We start from the raw sequence: 23345 nt of genomic DNA on the forward strand, positions 1-23345 counted from the left end.
TGTCCCAGTTGATGATGATGAAAAGATGGACTTACATAACCCGTTTAGAGAGAGGTTGGTGGATGAAGACAAACATGATGATGCCTTCTTTGATAATTATGGCTCGCAGGGTTATGAAAAAAGGCCACTACGACAATACTTAGCGGTATGAACTCTCTATTTCTCAACTAAATACAATTTTTTAAATAAGATTTAAATTTAAAGATAATGAATCTAATCTCTCATATTTGTTTACAGGTAATAGAGGGAGAAGAAATGGATGAAGTCAATATGGAGGCACTCCCTTCTACTTCAACAATGCAACCACCTCTAAATTTGATTGAAGAATCCCATGAGCATAAGAGCTTTAAAGACACCATGGAAAACCAGAATGACCCCAAACATAGAATACAAGCTATGACAGAGACCCATTCTGCAAATTTAGCTGCATTGGATAAAATGGAGAGCTCATTTGAAGTTAGGATCGTTTTGAAACGAGAACCTCAGTATTTGAGCTTTGGTAGAGAGGAGGTTTCAATCCTCTCCAATCCTTTAAAAGAGGTTAGTGACAATGTTATCTTGGCCATTCTCAGGTAACGTTTGTTTATTTGTTGCTACTTCAATGAGCTAACATTTGTTTATTTATTTACAGTGTAGTTATATATCAGTTTCCTAGTGTAGAATATGCAAATCAATTCTATGAGCTAACGTTTGTTTATTTGTTGGTGCAGTGTAGTTATTTCTCAGCTTCCTAGTACAGTGCAGCATCGTGTCTACATGCTCGATGCTCTCCTTTCTTCTATTCTTAGCTCTCCTCAAAAGACTATAGAAGATGTTTGTACTTGGTTAAGCCCTTTGAATTTAGATGGGGTGCGAGTCATCTTTATGCCTTATCATGAGGCGTACAAGTATCAACTCTAACCTTATTTTTACTATTTCTAATTTGGCAAGTTTGTGTAAAACAATAATCATTTTTATTCTGGTCGTGTAGCTCACATTGGAGTCTGATCGTCGTCTGGGACCTTGAACTCAACCGTTTGTGGTTTGTGAATTCAATGGAAGGCTATCATGCCAACTCCCCAAGGTAATTATTCTCTTAATATTTTTGATACTTTCTTATTTTGTATCTTATGATCATGACATATTAATATATTTAATATGTCATGATGGACAGTGTTGCATATCGGCTAGTGTCTGCTGTCAGAACAACCACGGAGCAACAAGACCAAGTAGAATTCAAAAGACGTCTGCTAGTGGAGCAAAAATATGGGCACAACTGTGGGTGGAGAGTTGCCTACAACTGCATGTTGTTTCTTAGAGAGATTTTTTATTTGGAGTTACCAGTCAAAATGGAATCATATACAGAAGCCGATCTGCTAGCATTTCAGGCTGAGAGTATTCAGCGTCTAATTGCTACCATTGGGAAACAACTTGAAAATATGACTACATTGCAGCATGTATAAAACCTTATCTTTATACTTGTATGCTTGTTCAAGCCTTTAATTGGGATGTGTAAATCTCATAACTTTTTTATATTTTCCTCCAAGAGGAGAAGAGACTGAGTCTAATGAAAGCATGCTATCTTTATACTTCTATGATTATTTAAACCTTTATTTTTATTTGGGATGTGTAAATCTCATAACTTTTTAAATTTTTCCTCCAAGAGGAGGAGAGACTCATTCTAATGAAAGCATATATGAAACCTTACTTTTTAAATTTTTGCTCCAAGTGGAGGAGAGACTCACTCTAATGAAAGCATGTATGAAACCTTATCTGCTTGTTTAAGCCTTTATTTGGGATGTGTACATCGCATAACTTTTTTATATTTTTATAGCAGAAGGAGGATGTAGAAGACATAGCAAGTGAAGAAGAATACGATGTAGACTACTCTCTCAATAAGATGAGTCATGAAAATATGAATCTATTGGAGCAGATTCGAAGTTCATTCACCGCTATGTTGTTAATTTGACAACAACCTCATTTTTTTGAATTTGGTGAAGAAGAGATTTCAATCCTCTTGAATCCTAAGAAAGAGGTTAATGTCAAAGTCATTACAACCATCCTCAGGTTTGATGCAGCCTTTTCCTTGGCTTTATACTTTGCTTATTTTGATTAAACCCAAGAAGCTAATACTTTTTTTTAAAATATAGTAATGTTATAGCAAATTTTCTGCAAAATATACAAAGCGTTTCATATATGCTCGATCCTCGTATTTCGGAAGTGCTTAGCAACAAAGAAGAAACCATAGAGGATGTTTGCAAGTGGTTGAAGCACGTTCCTATGAATGACGCACGAGTTATTTTTACAGCATATTATGAGAAGTAAGCATCAAACCCTACTTGTTTTTTCTATTGCATTGCTAGAATTGTCTCAAACACAGTAATTATTCTTTATTGATAATGCAGCTCACATTGGAGTCTGGTAGTCATGGACATCTTTGCGAAGAAGTGCTTCTTTGCCAACTCAATGACATCCGTCCATGGCACTGTGTTAGAGTAAGTATAGACTACACTTGTTGTCACTTCTTGACATGTAGATTGATATGCAATGCACATATTCACTGTTGTTATATGTTTTGATGTGCAGATCAGCTCAAAATTTAGTAGGTGCTATCGACACAGTAATGCAGCAATGTGACTTGGCACAACAAATAGAGTATATAACATGTCAGGTATCACATCAAGAGAATAGCCACATCTATAATTGTGGATGGAGGGTGGGCTACAATTGCTTTTTGGTACTTGGTCAAATTTTTGAGATACAAAATGACACAACACTGTCAACATATACGGATTTGCATCTCTATGCATTTATAACATGTACCATTCGAGCAATCATTAAGGGAGACATTATGGACCCTCCCACAAGGCAAATAGATGATAATGGCTCAGAGGAGTGCGAAATGAATGCCGTCAAAGAGTCAAAGGGGATAGAAGACCTCAACTCTACAAACATGGCTTCATTGGAAGAATTGGGAAGCTCTTTTAATGTTAGGGTTATGATTCAACATAGACCTCAGTATCTTGAATTTTGGGGAGAGGAGATTTCAATCCTCTCTAGAGATTCAAATGAGGTCAATAACAACGTTATGATGGCCATTCTCAGGTTTGATACAAACTTTTTCTCTGCTTGATAATTCAATATTTTGATTAAATCTAATAAGCTAATATTCATTTATTTGTTGGTGCAGTATAGTTATCTCACGATTTGGTAGAGCCGTACAAAACCGTGTGTATATGTTGGATTCCCTCCTTTCTCCTATACTTAGGGATAGCAGAAAGACGATAGCCGATGTTTGTAAATGGTTACAGCCATTACATTTACATGGCGTGCGAGTCCTATTTATGGCATATCAGGAGATGTAAGTATCATGGCAACCTTTATTTTCATCTTATACTATCAACATTGTGTTAAATAATAATGGTTCTTAATTATTCGTGTAGGGAACATTGGAGTCTGGTGGTTTGGGACCTTGAAGACAACTATTGTTGGTTTGTTAACTCGATTGCAGGCTTCCATGGCTAAGTGCAAACGTAAGTATTCTATTAATCTGTTGTTACTTCTACATTATGTACCTTATGTAATAGACACACTAAGTTTTTTTAATATGTCATGATGAGCAGGTCGATTGAGAAGTTGGTATCTGCTATCAGAGAAACAGGACAGTACAAAGACTCGGTAGACTTCCAAAAGCATTTAGTAGTAGAGTAGGAAGATGGGCATAGTTGTGGGTGGAAAGTTGCCTACAATTGCATGTTGATTTTCAAATAAATTTTCTCACTTAAGCCATAGATCTCATCGGAAGACTCTTTGGAGCTCAAATATTTAGAGGAGGATATACAATTGTTTAGGGCTGAAATCATTCGAGACCTACTTGCTGCCATTAGAATACAACGTGCAACTGAAGCAATATCAGAGCTTGCATTTAAGGAAGAGGAGACTGAGTCTACTGTGAAAGCACTGCACACTACAGAAGAAGTAGAGACTCAGTGTACACCTACTAAAGCACCACAACCTCCACTGGAAGCATCAGAATAGTTGCCACAGCCTCCGCTTGCATTTAAGGAAGAGGATACTGAGTCTACATACTCCGAAAGCACTACATACTACAGAAGAAGTAGAGACTGAGTGTACATCTAGAGCACCATAGCCTCCATTGGAAGCATCAGAAGAGTTGCCACAGTCTCCACTAGAAGCATCAAAAGAGTTGTGATGCATGTATGATGTAGTGTTTGTAGTTTTTGTTGATTATACACCAATTTGTGACTTATTACTTAAGTGGCATTTACTGATGATATTTATATAATTATTTCATGCACACAATTTTATGATATGAATGTGTGATGATGTGATTATTTGGAAATAAATCCTTGTGTGATGAGAATTTTGATATGAATATGTGATGATGTGATATTTGTAATATATTTCTTCGTGCACACAATTTTATGATATGAATGTGTGATGATGTGATTATTTGGAAATAAATCCTTGTGTGATGAGAATTTTGATATGAATATGTGATGATGTAATATTTGTAATATTTTTCACTTGCAAGTATCAATTCCCAATGCTCCACTCACTTAAAGTACAGCATTCCCATTGCTCTGCAAAATTTTATTCAGTTGGACAGTCTACTCACTTAAAGTAGAGCATTCCCAATGCTTCTCTCACTTTATTCCAACGCTTATCCTTATCATAGCGAACACATCGTGCCTTAGTGCACTTGTATTCTTCCATCCTAGTCTCCACTCACTTAAAGTAGAGCATTCCCAATGCTTCTCTCACTTTATTCCAACCTTATCCTTATCATAGCGAACACATAGTGCCTTAGTGCACTTGTATTCTTCCATCCTAGTCCTTCCACAAACGCTCTCTTATTTCTTACATCCTAGTACTTCTGATTAACTTGTATTCGTCTTTCACTTTACATCTTCCCTCACTTTCTATCCCTTCAAGACACTCTCTTATTTCTTACATCCTAGTCCTTCTAATTAACTTGTATTCGTCTTATCGCTCTCTCTCTCTCTCGCTTGTAATATATTTCACTCGCAAGTATCAATTCCCAATGCTCCACTCACTTAAAGTACAGCATTGCCAATGCTCTGCAAAATTTTATTCAGTTGGACAATCTCCACTCACTTAAAGTAGAGCATTACCAATGCTTCTCTCACTTTATTCAAACCCTTATCCTTATCATAGTGAACACATCGTGCCTTAGTGCACTTGTATTCTTCCATCCTAGTCCTTCCACAAACACTCTCTTATTTCTTACATCCTAGTCCTTCTCAGTAACTTGTATTCTTCTATCCTAGTCCTTCCACAAACACTCTCTTCTTTCATCCATCCTGATAACTTGTATTCTTCTATCCTAGTTCTTCCACAAACACTCTCTTCTTTCATCCATCCTAGTGCTTCTCATTAACTTGTATTCTTCCATCCTAGTCCTTCCACAAACACTCTCTTCTTTCTTCCATCGTAGTCCATCTCCCTTTCTTTATCATCTCCCCACCCATGGATGTCCTTGGCATTGTCGAAGACGTGGAGTTCGGAATTAACAGTCTCAAAGAATGGATTGCTGACTAAGGAGCACAGAGAGAGGCCAGAATTCGACAAGGTTCTCCTTTGACACACATGGAGAGTGAGGAATTTGATGCACAAAGACACGCACAGAGGGAGGAGACTCTCAAGATAGTAGAGAGTGAAAGACTTTTAAGACGTATGATAAAAGCACGACAAGATCTCTTAGACTTCTTAAGTAACCTTTGTTATCGCAGCTCTCATCATGGGCGATTTGATGCGGATGCTGAGAGAACAATGAGAGCCTCACAGAGAAATTATAAAGAAACAATTTGTGATTGCTTAAATTTCTTCTTTGCATGTAATTATGTTGAGGATACAGCTGTGGAGGCAGTGAAAGATTGGGTTATTGAGAAGATAAGAGAGACCAATGATGAGATCTTCTAGACTTTGGGTGATTAAGAAGAAGCAATTTCTTCTTTGCATGTAATTATGTTGAGGATACAACTGTGGAGGCAGTGAAAGATTGGGTTATTGAGAAGATAATAGAGACCAATGATGAGATCTTCTAGACTTTGGGTGATTAAGAAGATAAGAGAGACTGTATTAAGGTGTTTTTTGACACCATATGGCTTTGAGTTATATGATCTACTTCTTGTACAAATGTGATGTGCTCTTTTTGAAATGTACTCTAGTTTTAATAACATGTCACGCCATTTTTTCTAATTTGATTTTTTAAAATCTTACTTTTTGTCTCTTTTAACAATGTGATGTCCTCTATTTTTAATGTACTCTAGTTTTAATAGCATCTCACGTCATTTTTTCTAATTTGATTTTTTAAAATCTTCCTTTTTGACTCAATGTTTTGTTTTATAAGAGTCTCTTTTTTTTAAATGTTTTATCCAAAGTTATCTCACAAAATGAATTTGGACAGTGCACGAGTCCAAAATTAATGAAATAGGTGTTCTTAGCGTTATTTTTTTAAGGTTCTTTCAATAAATGCATCCTTTTTACATATTTTTGCAAGTTGAAAGTACTAAAACCCTACTCTTTTGGATCCCATGCACTTCAAACATGAGACTGATTATCTTTTATAGAGTAGAAGATATGCACAAGTATTGGATTGCATTCAAGAAAGATTGTTTTTGAGTCTTTGATAGCATGGAATTTTGCTCTCTCTCTCTCTCTCTCTCTCTCTCTCTCTCTCTCTATTTTATTTTGAAGAAACATTGAGAAGCTTTCTAGTATCCGCTGGCATGCAAGTGTGTGTGTGCGCATACACACACACAAACTATGGTGGTCACACACACACACACATCAAGTGAAGGATATGCCACATACACACACACGCACTATGGTTAATCCATTTCATATAAAACTCTCCTAAAAAAATTTATTGTTGCCATTTTCTTTTGAATCTTTGAAACCAAAGACATGGTGCAAAGATAATGATCATTACAAGTAGCATCAATAGGTTGTTACCTCCTTGGTTAGAAGAAGATGATGTAGTGTTGGGGAAAGGTAATGAACTAGACTCAAATGAATCATTAAATCTAGTAAAATATGTTGTGATAAGAGAAGTGGGTTACGAGGAAAAGCTTGTGAAACTAGAATGGTTAATGTTGAAACCTCAATCTCAAGATGTGGATAGAAAGGATAATTTTTTTACAGTTGGAGTCTTGTGTAAAAGTTGTGTCAAATTTTAAAGTGACAAAGTCTAGAAAAGTGATGATAAAGTGACAAAGTCTAGAAAAGTGAAGCGAGATGTTTACCAATCCTATGATCATCTTATAGGTATTACAAAATGATCTTAACTTGAGATTGTTGTTTTTAATAAATTAAAAAGCATTCAAGCTGAGACAAGAAATTATGTGTGTTAATAAACTATTATTAACCTATATTTCCTTATTATGAATGAATGCAGGTCTTTTGAAGTACGTGAAGAAGGACTCTTCTAGCCATAATCAATTCTTTGATCTTTTTCAAAGCATGGTTCTGAAAAATCCATATTTTTTTAAAAATGACGCAAAATTGTAGTGAAAACGATATGTTGTTGGTGAGCCTGCTTCATTGGGATCGACATTAGAGACCCAAGTAAGAGAACGAAGTTCTTCAGTAGATGCACCCTCATAATTTGAGATATTTAGAGTGCCTACGTATACTGCCTACGTATACTCAAAAATATCGTGACAGAAGTAAGGTTTATGGTAAGGTATTTTTGAGTACGTACTTTCCCGATCAACAACAGGTGATGAATATCAAGTATTTTACTCTATGAAAATGGTTCGAGGATTCACCAATAGTAGATTTGAGGCACAACAAAATGGAACAAAATTAAAGTCGACTACCGAAAAGCATTTCTTTGAGATAAAGCTCTTAGTCTTTGGGGCTAAGAGCTGAAGTTGGATGCAAGATGACATATATGATTGGCATGTGAGATCACTCCAAGCTAAGAGAAAGTATTAGAACAAGAAGAAGGGCAAAACCTCATCTTCTCCAAGCGCCAGTTGTTGGCACTAGCAAGTATCTTATAGCTATACTAATATTATATATATATAATTTCTTTCAAGGAATGCATACTAATTGAAATTCAAAATCCTATGTAGGAAAATGATGGGACTTCCTTGGATGCCCCTCTTCTTGAACAACACTTGGAATGCCTAATTATAGAGGTACCTTTATTGCATTAAAATATCATATTATTACTTATATACAGGCATCAAATTTTGATATTTTTCTTTTATAAGAAATGTAATTATTATATTAAACTTTATACATCTACTTTTTTTTCAAATGAAGAGGATGTCAGCGTTTATATCACAGAGTTGATCACAAAAAATTATCCAAGTCTACAGATTCGTGACTACTATAGGTTTGTTATTTTTTGAAGTAATGGTTCTTTTTCTTACCATTTTTTATTTCATTATACTTGTTACACACATACATTTTAACTCATTTAATACTTAAATTTTAGCATATCTAATTTTGATGTTAATGCAAGATCAATATGTTGATTGCAACCTAGGCATAGTCAATGAGCAAACTTTTATAGAAGAGGTATGTGTAATTAGCTAATACTATCTAAAGCTCTTTATTATTTAAATCAAGGCACTAAGAGATAGAATTTTAATTTTTTCAGGGTAATGATGCTGACCCCTATATAAAGTTTATGGACCCCTTCCGTAATACAATTTCTCTCAAACCTACGAATGTAAGTATTATATTTTTTTGCTTTAACTATTACTTGATACACTAATATCATATGATCTTATTATAAAGGAATTATATTAAGTAGTGTTTTCTTTTAGTTATATTAGAGGTCCTCTCAAAATCAAAAGAGGTTGACATGTATGCATCAAGGAAAAGTAGTCAAGCATGCAAGGTAAGCTTTGCATTTTGCTAAAGTTATAAACATTCTATCTTGTGTTAATTATATACATTAGAAACTAGTATTTCATAATATGGCTTTAAATTAACTATTATTTACCATTTCAATGTCACAGATGACTATGAAGATGCAACAAATTATCTTGAATGTTCATTCTACTAGAGTGAAGAAATCAAGGGTATATAGTATGGAAACACCTACTTTTCTTTGTTAAGTTAGAAAGCTTAACTTGTGCTTATCAATTAAATATTAAATATTAAATTTTTTTGCTAATAGACTCTGAGCGAAATTCCAAATTTAGGTGTGACTTGTGACAAAGTATGCTCGAGCAAAGTGCAAGTATGTTTCTTATATGCTATAACAATATTCATTCAAATAATTAACTATATCAATTTAAGAAACTTCTGACTTGATCTCATTTTGAGGTACATGAATTTAACCAAGAGGATCAAGACATAATTTTGATGAAGTACTTTGGTACTTGAAATGTGCTTGATGCCTGTATATGAAGCTTCTTAAAGAAAATTTTAATAATTTGAGAAGAGATACTGGCCGCATAATGTTAGTAAAAATATGGAGTATGATTTGAAACTTATGAGAGAAGATCTAGTATCTTGGCTATTGGAGAAACAAAAAGTAGTTGTAAAGAAGATTTGACAACAAGGATTGTCTCTAAATGACATTCATCTAGGAGGTAAATAGCATTACTCATTCTTCTTATGATTCACTTAATTTGGAATGGAATACAAACATTTCGTTTCTTACTCTTGTTTCTAGTTGTTGTTAGTATATAGTGAAATTGTATTAAAATAAAAAAATTATATTAATAAATAGAGAAATTGTATTAATTGTGTGAAATTGCATTTAAAAGCAATGAATGACTTTACTACATAGTGAATCTTCTTTATATAGTCCAAAATTTTGTCTATATATATATATATATAAAATTTTCATTCTATGTTTCATTATATAGTGGATGTTTTTTCTATATGGTGAATCTCTATGGGCCAATTCTCTACGTAGAAAAATTTTGTGTCTATATAGTGAGATTGTATCTATATAGTAAAATTCTAATAAGAACTCTCTATATAGTGATTGTTTTCCCCATATAGTGAAATATTTTCTAGGTAAACTATATATATAAACACTCTCACTTTCTCTAGTATGGACTTTTAGATATGTGTACTTCTATCTCCTAAATCCTTTTAATCTACCAAATCCTTTTTTGTTCTTATAGAGATTGGTCAAAAGGTCCTTGTGGGCCCGCCTATAGATATATATATATATGTCCACATGGTCGTATGATGCTGTCAACTTTTCCCACACCTCTTGCGCTGTGTTGCAGAGACTGTACTAGTTGTGTGTTATGGGCATACTTGCGCGCCCCTATTGATGTGGAAATTTTACATATAGGATTAATATTTTGAGAATCCCAACTCATATGCAATCTCTCATCTGCTGCACACCAATGTGATGTTGAGATTGCAGCTGGCCGGTGTGAGGATGAACATGGAGAGGTGGTGTGATCCCACGCTCCCCTTCAGACACCCTTGATAGCAGTTGGGTAGATCGCTTTGCTGCAGCATTTGTCAAGCAAACAATCGATATATTGTTAGTAGATCTTGATTCATCTCCATCAGTGTTTTTCCATTACGTTGTTGTTTAGCAGGGTTAACTTATGATGATGCATTCCGTCCATGATTCCATGCACACGGTAGGGACGATCTAATATTGGCTGAGTCTACATTCACACATCTGTATCATTCCATGCGATGTAATGCGGAGATGGGATAGTAGTTTCATCTTTTACCTGCCACAGATCTCGAACTTGCACTACCTGAGTGCTTGACAGCCCCAAGTCTTGCCAGTTTGCGGTGATATTAGCTTCCAAATCGCCTCGATTCCATAGCACCGCAACTGTTCTCCCCCCCGACAATGGCCCCGCCCACACCTGAGCGAAAACCCATCGTCTCAGGACTCCCATTGATACTTTAGTTTCCATCAAGAACTCCTCAATGTGTACCTCCAAATCTCCCGCCGTTAATGCCACCTTCGTCCCCTGCGTTCCGAGTGAATCTACTTGGAGCATACAACCCATCAGAGTCCAGACTATGAAATGAACTAAATCGCCCTTAGCAGATCATGCAGACGAGTATAGCAAGAAGAGACTTTGGGATGACTGTCACCTTGATTTACGCCGATCACATCTCGGTGCTTAGAATGTCAAGAGTGTCCTTTGTCATGTTACGGACATCGCAACCGATGAGGAGAGGAGCCTAAAAAGATTAAAAGGAATTTCGAGTCACTTCATATGCACAAAAATCCCATGAACATCACCTAAAGTTAACGTTATTGCAATAACCTTCATGAGTGCCCATATGCTAAAGTGCGAGCGGTACTCCTCCTCGGTCATTCCTCCGTTGCCAACCTCTAACATATCTGGGTTTGCAGCAATTGCTCAAGTGAGAAAATCTATTAGATCGGAATCATCACAGCATTATTAGAGTACCAGTGATCGTCACAATCTCTATAATTAATTCAACTCTCGACAAGGCAAGCTGGTCTTGGTCTTGATCTCCATTATGTACCATTCCATCCACCTGCTCCAGCATACTGAGCCCATTCATCGTTCAGATCTGCGTGTGAAGTCATGCTGCAAATTGATGACAATTATATCGATTTCAATTAGATCCTGGCTGGGAACGTTGAGATAGAATATAGGTCTAGGATGGAGTACGTGCAAATCCATACTATTAATGGAATTGCTCACTGAATTTGATCAAGATTCCGTGCACCTCTGCCAATTGTCTTGGATATCTCCTATTGTACGCCAACTGTTTCTAATCGATGTAGCCCATGTCGTTGGATTGTCCTGGCCCCTGAAACATCGGTGCATCATATGAGAGTGGTGTGTTGAGACAAAACATCTGCCTTGGCTTTATCGAAGCTACTATCAGCTACCATCTCACCATTCACATAGCAAAAAAAAGACCGCCCGTGTAGTGTTGAGGAGTGCATTGCACATGATGGTATACCTGACCAGTGAAAGTCAGCAGGGTCAGCCGTCTTCAATTCTATATTCTGTGTAATCATTGGAAACAAAGAAAAGGAAATTTAAAGCTTCCGACTTAGACCAACGAACCTTGCCTGGGGTGAAGTACCGTCATTATTGCAATTGTCATACTTCAGGTAATCGATGCCCTGGATTGGATATGAACCATAGGCAGTCAAATTAGTAAGCAAGGAACGTTCAACAGATTTAATATGTTGAGAACATTTGGTTCAAAAGATTTCACATATTCAGAACATTTGGGTTTGCGTAGCGTTTTGCATTCTTGCAATTGGACTGAGATTGTAAGTTCAACACAGTTTCGAAGTCAGTAATTGATGTCACAAATACCCAAGAAGAAAATGTATCAGCATCTTGTTGTTCGTGACCGAGAGAACCTGGTCTCCCTTCGCAAGTTCGATACCTTCAGCACAAAAATAAGCCACGGGAAAGATTACAGCGAGTGCAGGGTCCTTCGGGAAAAGGTGTACGTAGGTCTTGGGCAAACAACTTTGTTCCATTCTATAAGGAAAAAATATAAGGATTACATACACGTACCCCACATCGGAGTAAATTCCAAGTTTAAATTTATAAATCCATGAAAGGAGACTTAAATATTTCATGAAAATAACATTGTCACTCGCAATATGCACAAAATTTTTAAAACTTTCAATAAATAGAAAAAAGACATGATGCCATAAGACCCAAGTTTTGTATTGAACCAAAGAGGTATAATAGCAATTATAGCTATTATTATATGATTACATTGAGAGACGTTGCTCTCAGCTAGAGTCTTTATATCCAAAATGATAGAGATTGAACATATGTTTACAATTTAAATTGTTGCTCTTAAAGAGCCTCAATTCATGCCATCTGCATAATTTGACTCCCCATTGTCTTATTACTCAATGTCATGACAGTCCCTTGCCAGGTGCCATCTGCATAATTTGACTCCCACTTGTCTTGCCAAGCCTTGCCCCTTGGGTGCATTGACTCCCCATTGTCTTATTGCTCAATGCGATAGTCCCTTGCCAGGTGCCATCTGCATTAACTCCCTATTGTCTTGCCAAGCCTTGACCCTTGGGTGACATCCAGTGCAAAATACAGGTGCCATCTGCATTAACTCCCACAAGTTATCTTGCCAAGCCTTGCCCCTTGGGTGCATTGACTCCCCAGTGTCTTATTGCTTAATGTGATAGTCCCTTGCCAGGTGCCATCTGCATTAACTCCCTATTGTCTTGGCAAGCCTTGACCCTTGGGTGACATCCAGTGCATATTTTGACTCTCATTTGACATAGGAGGTGATGACTCTGATTATAATTGTCTTGGATTGGCTTCTTGCCTAGTACCCAAATAAAATCCTTCAATGGACTTCAATACAAAGCTTTAATCATGGACATTCTTCATTTGCGCTGTCTCTTTCTACTTCCTCCATGGCGAGCATCCTTAAAAATTTGTATATATGCAAAATAGTTTGCTGTGGTATTTTTATTTTTCCTTCTACCTCATATCCCATGCGCTTCTTTGATTTCTTTGCCCTTGAATGCCAAGACACTATGATTGTCTCCGTCAAAACTTGAGAGACCGCTTCATCATTTGGGACCCACTCCTTCATTATACAATTAGTATACAATGTGTTGTTATCCATATTCTCCTTCTTGCCTTTTGGCTCATACCATACCGCTGTAAATGTTGTAGCTCTCCCTTGGTCATCTCTTTGCACATCAACTACTTTTGCAACCCAAAACTTCACATTCTCATATTCATCATCCGCCGATGGCCGAACCACAACAAAACAATCGACCTCTATATCTACTTGTGGCATAAACTCTCTCTTCTTCGGTCCACAATATGGACGTGGGAGTAATGATACAAATTTATTTTCAAAGACTGGAGCTGGGCGCAAATCGTTATGAACATTTTGCCAAAACATATTGCATTCTTCCTTGACATCCTTTGAGCCTCGCATTCTCTCAAGGTTCTTTATTAAATTTCGTGTCTTGTTAACTACAGTGGTAGTGTGTTCTCTCCAAGTAGGCTTCGAATCAGGATATCTCCGGAGCATTTCTTCTTTGTATGCAATAAATGCTTTTAATCCTTCTATTTCACAGTTAGACCTCTCATTGAATTCTTGTATACGAGCCCATGTTGGATACCTTTCCTTGCTAGGAATTGAAGTTAAGAGACTGTAAGGTTCTTCAGGTTCCCATTTTGTATCATGAGAATACTGTTGCCATTGCATTACGGGTTTTTCATCTTTTAAAAAAAAACGAAAGTAGTGTGGATTGGTATGACCTGTCAATGCATCACCACCCGTTTGTATGAAAGGTAGAATGAAGCTCTTCCAATCATACATTCTTTCGAGCCTCTCACATACTGTACTTTCCTTACGACCACCAACTTGCCTGCCACATCTTCTTACCAAGTCATCTATTGTCTCCACATCCTTGCATTTAAGCTCCCTTGAGACTGTGCTAAAAACCTGATCGATATCCTCATGTGTATGCCCAACATACAAAAATCCACATTCGACCTCATTGAAGATTCGATGAGCAACTAGCATGGAGCAGAATGCAAACATGAGTACATTCTTATTTTCTCGCCAGCAATTATTAGCTTGTATTCTCAAAGTCGGTGGTAGGTGACCTTTTTCTGCATGTACATTGCGAATTGCCTTCATAATAGATGTTACAACTTGATTGCTATCATGTAGATGCAAGGAATCAATCCATATATCTGCAAAGAACTTAATTCCATGCACTAACACTCCACATAGATGTGTCTTTAGAAAGTGCTTTCCTTGTAATTTAGGTGGAGTGGCAACAAAACGAGGCAATGTTGTTGTATTCTGATCCATGCCATCTACAATAAGGCACATGTAGTCATCGGGATGCGAAATAGCTTGCTCCTTCCAAAATGCATATTTTTTCCTGGAATGTCGAATAAGTTCATGATGAGATTTTCGGTTTTTTCTGTATAATTCCCTTTGATTTGGACATGTTGCACTCTCAATCGCTCGCTTTAAATCATCACAGACATTGCACTTTTACATTTTTTGCCTCCTTGGGATTTTAACATATCCAAAGTTCTTCTTCCAAAGAGTATACAAAGTATGAGAAGAAGCTACGGCATCCCCTCTTTGCCTTTGCTTTTTTGCAATAGAGTCAAATACTTCGAGCTTTGTCAAGCCCATTGGAAGGTGCATTTCAGTGATCGCCTCACCGTTAGGGAGTTTGGTAGATATATGGGGTTGAGATAAAGCATTTTCATGTATGAAGTCTTGCAAAATTGATGCTGCCCTGACAGTTGAGATTCTTGATTTGGACCTTCCTCTATTACCGTGAATGCTAAATTTGTTGCCGCCCTTTGCCTTGGTGACTAAATCCCAATATGTACCATGGGATAATCCAGTAATATTGCAATATGCCTTATTGCAAATCCTTTTTCCATTTACGAGAGGTTTTACCTTTTGTCTTGAACTTAGCCTTTTATTGCCATTCTGAAGAAAGCAAGAGAGACTTGTGAGAAGGTATTCATTTCTTTCGCTTCCTCTTCTTTGCCACACGTGTCCTCTACATTCCCTGATGTCTGCAAGATCAATGAAGCACATACATCTTCGCTTGCAACATAGATATCCCAATGCATTTAACATGTTCTCCTCCTTCATTACTCTCTTACTCTTACTCTTTGGTTGCTTTTATGGATTTGACTGGATTCGCTTTCTCTTCATGCATATGTATGACCGTTTTCGTTCCTCGTGCACGTTGTTATTTGTATTTATGCACTTCTTCTCCTCACATTTGTTTGTAACCAAGCATCCATGATTGGTCTTTGCATCCTTGTCCATATCACAATCAAAGTTAAATATTGAATAATCCTCTGTTAATCTCATCCTCGTTTTTAACATACTCTTAGGACCATTCAATAAATTCAATATTCTGCGAGAGTATTGAGAACCTTGAAACTCTTCCACTCCTGAGAGAACATCACTCATTGGGACATCTTGCATGGCTTTCACAAATCCACAAGCTTGATTGACACTAGGTTTGTTAATATGCATGAACTCATCCACACTTGACAAGACATCGCTATTGAAACCTTTGCCCTTCTCACTGTGCAAGAATTCATCCACCCCAGATAAGGCTTCGCTTCTAAAATCATTTTGTTTCTCGGAACCAATGAACTCATCCACTCCAGATAAGATGTCACTTCTATAATTGAGTATATTGAAATCATCCACATTTGAAGTGATAGAGCCTGGCACATGGGCACACTTTTTAGGTCCTTTGATATTGTAGTATACCTTGTCTTTATCATTGAAAACCACGTGCCTCTTTCTCATGTTTAAAAATTGCATGCTCCATCTCATATTCTTGCCTACCTCATAGTAGGGATCACATAACGATGTTATGTTATCAACCATACCATCATCAGTGACTTTTAGAATCCTCATCTATGCAAATGACCATTGCTCCACTTGTTCAAATCCCAATACTTCACCTTCTGCTACAGTCTTATTTGCAAATGATCTCATTTGTAAAATGTCCCCTATAGTAAAATCCAAGGTGGTGCACTTTGTATTCTTGATAATGTCTGTTGCATAAGTCTCATCTTTGTCCCATGCTATAAATGATTTGTTGGATGTATTGTAGGGCATAACATCTCCAAGTATTTCCATATCTCCACATTTATACTTTAGCTCAACATGTGCGCTAAGAATCTTTGATACAGTAACTGCCACCTTATCTTCGCCGTCTTCGAAAGTGGCAAAGTGAATTGGGATCACTATCATGGATTGTAGCAAATGCAACTACTTCTCTTTTGCTACATAAAATCACATCCATCCCTGGAAAAAAATCTATAGTCATCTCCTTTGTGAGAGTCCTTCGCAAGCAAGCTGCAGTAGCAACAATTACATAAATATTAGTCTCTTTTTAATAATCTACACATTTATTATAATTTTTAATTAGTAATTAATTTATTGGTGGGAGAAGTTATCCGATCAAGTACTCATCAGATGGACATGCCAAGTTATCCTTTGCATGGTCGATCCAGCATTAAATACTATTTTTGCTCTAGTGTCATGCACATCCTTAAAAAAACACGAGCCTGCTAGGTATGTTATCCAATCGAGCACTTATGGGATGGGTGTGCCACTTTGCATGTGAGTCAATTCCACCTAGTTGAAGGTGTGTGCAAGGTATTGTGCCCATCGGATATGCTTTGCATTGTCGATCAAGCATGAAACACCGTTTTTGCCTTAGTGTCATGCACAACCATGAAAAAACACGGTCCTAAGTGTGTTAATCAAACAAGTACTTATCGGATGGGGGCTCCAGTTTGCACGCAAGTCCGTTTCAACTAGCTTGAGATGCGTGCAAAGTATTGTCACCATCGGATATGCTCTGCATGGTCGATTACGCATTATACAACGTTTTTCCCGAAGTGATATTCACATCCGAAAAAAACATGCCCTTAGGTATGTTATCTGACCAAGTACTTATCAGATGGGTGTGTGTCTTTCAGAACATTTCAATACCACCTAGGTTAAGGTGTAGGAAAAGTATTGTGCCCATCGGATATGCTTTGCATGGTCGATCGAGCATTAAATACCATTTTTACCTTAGTGTCATGCACATCCGTAAAAAAATACGCTGCTAGGTGTGTTATCCGATCAAGTACTTATGCGATGGGAATGCCACTTTGCATGTAAGTCAATTCCACCCAGTTGAAGGTGTGTGCAAAGTATTGTGCCCATCGGATATGCTTTGCATTGTCGATCAAGCATAAAACACCCTTTTTGCCTTTGTGTCATGCACAACCATATAAAAACACGGCCGTAGGTGTGTTATTCAAATAAGTACTTATCGGATGGGGGCTCCACTTTGCACCCAAGTCCGTTTCAACCACGTTGAGGTGCGCGCAAAGTATTATCACCATCGGATATGCTTTGCATGGTCGATCACGCATTATACACCATTTTTCCCCTAGTGATATGGACATCCGCAAAAAAACACGCCATTAGGTGTGTTATCTGACCATGTACTTATCGGATGGGTGCGCCTCATTGAGAACATTTTAATACCACCTAGGTTGAGGTGTACGAAAAGTGTTGTGCCCATCAGATATCCTTTGCATGGTCGATCGAGCATTAAATACTATTTTTGCTCTTGTCATGCACATCCGTAAAAAAACATGTTGCTAGGTATGTTATCTGATCAAGCACTTATGGGATGGGCGTGCCACTTTGCATGTAAGTCAATTCCACCTAGTTGAAGGTGTGTGCAAAGTATTGTGCCCATCGAATATGCTTTGCATTGTCGATCAAGCATAAAACACTGTTTTTGCCTTAGTGTCATGCACAACCATGAAAAAACACGGTCCTAGGTGTGTTATTCAAACAAGTACTTATCAGATGGGGGCTCCACTTTGCACATAAGTCCGTTTCAACTACATTGAGGTGTGTACAAAGTATTGTCACCATCGGATATGATTTGCATAGTTGATCACGCATTATACACCATTTTTTCCCTAGTGGTATGCACATCCGCAAAAAAACACGCCCTTAGGTGTGTTATCTGACCAAGTACTTATCGGATGGGTGTGCCTCTTTGAGAACATTTCAATACCACCTAGGTTGCAGTGTAGGAAAAGTATTGTGCCCATTGGATATCCTTTGCATGGTCGATTGAGCATTAAATACTATTTTTGCTCTAGTGTCATGCACATCCGTAAAAAAAACACGCTGCCAGGTATGTTATCCGATCAAGCACTTATGGGATGGGTGTGCCACTTTGTATGTAAGTCAATTCCACCTAGTTGAAGGTGTTTTCAAATTATTGTGCCCATCGGATATGCTTTGCATTGTGGATCAAGCATAAAACACCGTTTTTGCCTTAGTGTCATGCACAACCATGAAAAAACACGGTCCTAAGTGTGTTAATCAAACAAGTACTTATCGGATGGGGGCTCCAGTTTTCGCGCAAGTCCGTTTCAACTAGCTTGAGATGTGTGCAAAGTATTGCCACCATCAGATATGCTCTGCATGGTCGATTACGCATTATACACCATTTTCCCCCTGGTGGTATGCACATCCGTAAAAAAACACGCCCTTAGGTGTGTTATCTGACCAAGTACTTATCGGATGGGTGTGCCTCTTTGAGAACATTTCAATACCACCTAGGTTGAGGTGTACGAAAAGTGTTGTGCCCATCGGATATCCTTTGCATGGTCGATCGAGCATTAAATACTATTTTTGCTCTAGTGTCATGCACATCCGTAAAAAAACACGCTGCTAGGTATGTTATCCGATCAAGCACTTATGGGATGGGCGTGCCACTTTGCATGTAAGTCAATTCCACCTATTTCAAGGTGTGTGCAAAGTATTGTGCCCATCAGATATACTTTGCATTGTCGATCAAGCATAAAACACCGTTTTTGCCATAGTGTCATGCACAACCATATAGAAACACGGCCGTAGGTGTGTTATTCAAATAAGCACTTATCAGATGGGGGCTCCACTTTGCACACAAGTCCGTTTCAAATACGTTGAGGTGCGTGCAAAGTATTGTCACCATCCGATATGCTTTGCATGGTCGATCACGCATTATACACCATTTTTTCCCTAGTGATATGCACATCCGCAAAAAAACACGCCCTTAGGTGTGTTATCTAACCAAGTACTTATCGGATGGGTGTGCCTCTTTGAGAAAATTTCAGTACCACCTAGGTTGAGGCATACGAAAAGTGTTGTGCCCATCGAATATCCTTTGCATGGTCGATCGAGCATTAAATACAATTTTTGCTCTAGTGTCATGCACATCCGTAAAAAAACACGCTGCTAGGTATGTTATCCCATCAAGCAGTTATGGGATGGGCATGCCACTTTGCATGTAAGTAAATTCCACCTAGTTGAAGGTGTGTGCAAAGTATTGTGCCCATCGGATATGCTTTGCATTGTTGATCAAGCATAAAACACCATTTTTGCCTTAGTGTCATGTACAACCATGAAGAAAGACGGTCCTAGGTGTGTTATTCAAACAAGTACTTATCGAATGGGGGCTCCACTTTGCACGCAAGTCTGTTTCAACTATGTTGAGGTGTGTGCAAAGTATTGTCACCATCAGATATGATTTGCATGGTCGATCACGCATTATACACCGTTTTTTCCCTAGTGGTATGCACATCCGCAAAAAACACGCCCTTAGGTGTGTTATCTGACCAAGTACTTATCAGACGGGTGTGCCTCTTTGAGAACATTTCAATACCACATAGGTTTACGTGTACGGAAAGTGTTGTGCCCATCGGATATCCTTTGCATGGTCGATCAAGCATTAAATACTATTTTTGCTCTAGTGTCATGCACATCCGTAAAAAAACACATTGCTAGGTATGTTACCCGATCAAGCACTTATGGCATGGGCGTGCCACTTTGCATGTAAGTCAATTCCACCTAGTTGAAGGTGTGTGCAAAGTATTGTGCCCGTCGGATATGCTTTGCATTGTTGATCAAGCATAAAACACGGTTTTTGCCTTAGTGTCATGCACAACCATATAAAAAAACGGCCGGAGGTGTGTTATTCAAATAAGAACTTATCAGATGGGGGCTCCACTTTGCACGCAAGTCCTCTCCAACTAGGTTGAGCTGTGTGCAAAGTATGGTCGATCACGCATTATACACCGTTTTTTCCCTAGTGATATGCACATCCGCAAAAAAACACGCCCTTAGGTGTGTTATCTGACCAAGTACTTATCGGATGGGTGTGCCTCTTTGAGAACATTTCAATACCACCTAGGTTGAGGCGTACAAAAAGTGTTGTGCCCATCGTATATCCTTTGCATGGTGGATCGAGCATTAAATACTATTTTTGCTCTAGTGTCATGCACATCTGTAAAACAACACGCTGGTAGGTATGTTATCTGATCAAGCACTTATGGGATGGGCGTGCCACTTTGCATGTAAGTCAATTCCACCTATTTCAAGGTGTGTGCAAAGTATTGTGCCCATCAGATATGCTTTGCATTGTCGATCAAGCATAAAACACGGTTTTTGCCTTGGTGTCATGCACAACCATATAAAAACATGGCCGTAGGTGTGTTATTCAAATAAGTACTTATCAGATGGGGGCTCCACCTCGGGGGGGTCACTATGTATAAACCCTCTATATCATGTGCGTTCAAGGCCTATATTTAAAGTCCCTTATCTGTAAAAAATTTCATTAATAAAATGTACCCCTTTTCTATACAAATCTGTAAATTTTTTCCAAAACTATTTTAAATAATCCCTTATGTATATTTATTTATGTAAATTTTAGAAATTAAAAAAATCCTTATGTTGAACTCACGTGATAGGGTTACATACGATGAATGACCCCCCCGAGGGCTCCACTTTGCACACAATTCCGTTTCAAATACATTGAGGTGCGTGCAAAGTATTGTCACCATCCGATATGCTTTGCATGGTCGATCACACATTATACACCATTTTTTCCCTAGCGATATGCACATCCGCAAAAAAACACGCCCTTAGGTGTGTTATCTAACCAAGTACTTATCGGATGGGTGTGCCTCTTTGAGAAAATTTCAGTACCACCTAGGTTGAGGCATACGAAAAGTGTTGTGCCCATCGAATATCCTTTGCATGGTCGATCGAGCATTAAATACTATTTTTGCTCTAGTGTCATGCACATCCGTAAAAAAACACGCTGCTAGGTATGTTATCCCATCAAGCACTTATGGGATGGGCATGCCACTTTGCATGTAAGTCAATTCCACCTAGTTGAAGGTGTGTGCAAAGTATTGTGCCCATCGGATATGCTTTGCATTGTTGATCAAGCATAAAACACCATTTTTGCCTTAGTATCATGTACAACCATTAAAAAAGACGGTCCTAGGTGTGTTATTCAAACAAGTACTTATCGAATGGGGGCTCCACTTTGCACGCAAGTCTGTTTCAACTATGTTGAGGTGTGTGCAAAGTATTGTCACCATCAGATATGATTTGCATGGTCGATCACGCATTATACACCGTTTTTTCCCTAGTGGTATGCACATCCGCAAAAAAACACGCCCTTAGGTGTGTTATCTGACCAAGTACTTATCAGATGGGTGTGCCTCTTTGATAACATTTCAATACCACATAGGTTTAGGTTTACGAAAAGTGTTGTGCCCATCGGATATCCTTTGCATGGTCGATCAAGCATTAAATACTATTTTTGCTCTAGTGTCATGCACATCCGTAAAAAAACACATTGCTAGGTATGTTACCCGATCAAGCACTTATGGGATGGGCGTGCCACTTTGCATGTAAGTCAATTCCACCTAGTTGAAGGTGTGTGCAAAGTATTGTGCCTGTCGGATATGCTTTGCATTGTTGATCAAGCATAAAACACGGTTTTTGCCTTAGTGTCATGCACAACCATATAAAAAAACGGCCGGAGGTGTGTTATTCAAATAAGAACTTATCAGATGGGGGCTCCACTTTGCATGCAAGTCCTCTCCAACTAGGTTGAGCTCTGTGCAAAGTATGGTCGATCATGCATTATACACCGTTTTTTCCCTAGTGATATGCACATCCGCAAAAAAACACGCCCTTAGGTGTGTTATCTGACCAAGTACTTATCGGATGGGTGTGCCTCTTGGACAACATTTCAACACCACCTAGGTTGAGGCGTACAAAAAGTGTTGTGCCCATCGTATATCCTTTGCATGGTGGATCGAGAGCATTAAATACTATTTTTGCTCTAGTGTCATGCACATCTGTAAAACAACACGCTGGTAGGTATGTTATCTGATCAAGCACTTATGGGATGGGCGTGCCACTTTGCATGTGAGTCAATTCCATCTAGTTGAAGGTGTGTGCAAAGTATTGTGCCCATCGGATATGCTTTGCATTGTCGATCAAGCATAAAACCCCGTTTTTGCCTTAGTGTCATGCACAACCATGAAAAAACAAGGTCCTAGATGTGTTATTCAAACAAGTACTTATCGGATGGGGGCTCCACTTTGCACGCAAGTCCGTTTCAACTAAGTTGAGGTGTGTGAAAAGTATTGTCACCATCAGATATGATTTCCATGCTCGATCACGCATTATACACCGTTTTTTCCCTAGTGGTATGCACATCCGCAAAAAATACGCCCTTAGGTGTGTTATCTGACCACTGAGTACTTATCGGATGGGTATGCCTCTTTGAGAACATTTCAATACCACCTAGGTTGAGGTGTACGAAAAGTGTTGTGCGCATCGGATATCCTTTTCATGGTCGATCGAGCAATAAATACTATTTTTGCTCTAGTGTCATGCACATTCGTAAAAAAACACGCTGCTAGGTATGTTATCTGATCAAGCACTTATGGGATGGGCATGCCACTTTGCATGTAAGTCAATTCCACCTATTTGAAGGTGTGTGCAAA

General features: G+C 38.2%; 1 pseudogene; it reads right to left on the reverse strand.

The window, feature by feature from the left end:
- Positions 1 to 10335: 10335 nt before the first annotated feature.
- LOC147883316 (alpha-galactosidase 2-like) lies at positions 10336 to 12556 on the reverse strand (annotated as a pseudogene).
- Positions 12557 to 23345: the final 10789 nt, after the last annotated feature.

Source organism: Dipteris shenzhenensis, chromosome 28 (assembly GCF_047967505.1).
Source record: "Dipteris shenzhenensis isolate YYH24624 ecotype China chromosome 28, Dip_SZ_1.0, whole genome shotgun sequence".
Taxonomy (NCBI): domain Eukaryota; kingdom Viridiplantae; phylum Streptophyta; class Polypodiopsida; order Gleicheniales; family Dipteridaceae; genus Dipteris; species Dipteris shenzhenensis.